Here is a 607-nt window from a genome sequence, read left to right on the forward strand (position 1 = left end):
TAATTAACATGTTATATCTTATTTTTTTTAATCAATACACCAACGAACAAGTCATTGGAGTTTTGGCTTAGCTGGCTGTTTGTGCTATGTATGTAGACACAGACACGAGAATGGTGTAAATCTTCTCATCAAAGTATCGGCAAGAAAGCAACAAAAGCAATTTTGAACTATTCCTTTAAGGGTTAATTCTAATATTATAAATATACATTTTAGTGGACAAAAGAAGAAGGAGAATTGTGATTATTGACTCTTTAAAGCAGCAGTCCTGGTCGGGACTGCAGAGCTCTGTGTAGCAAGTTGTATCTACAACATGTGACAGCTGGCACTAAAAGGGGGAAGGGCATTCATTGTAAGACTGAATGACTGAATTTTTTTAATTGGAGGCTAAGTGGAGACAAATGATTTCACAAAACAAATCTGGGAGTCTGCGTTGCAGTCTGTTGTTTGTGAATACCAATTTTCCTTCCTGTTAAGTCAGAAAAAAAATGTGTTTACAATGCAGAAGATTTCCAGTTGTCTTATGTGAGCTTTTGGTTAGAGTTACTGAAGTATGAAATGAGCAAATGCTGATGTGTGTGTGTGTGTGTGTGTGTGTTGGGTGTGTGTG

General features: G+C 36.7%; 1 protein-coding gene across 1 annotated transcript in view; it reads right to left on the minus strand.

Annotated features, from left to right (window-relative positions):
• dok6 (docking protein 6) overlaps nucleotides 1–607 on the minus strand; it is a 36,827-nt gene that overhangs the window by 4,867 nt on the left and 31,353 nt on the right.

The sequence above is a fragment of the Morone saxatilis genome, unplaced genomic scaffold, assembly GCF_004916995.1.
Source record: "Morone saxatilis isolate NCDOM2014 unplaced genomic scaffold, NCSU_SB_2.0 Contig0, whole genome shotgun sequence".
In the NCBI taxonomy this organism is placed as follows: domain Eukaryota; kingdom Metazoa; phylum Chordata; class Actinopteri; family Moronidae; genus Morone; species Morone saxatilis.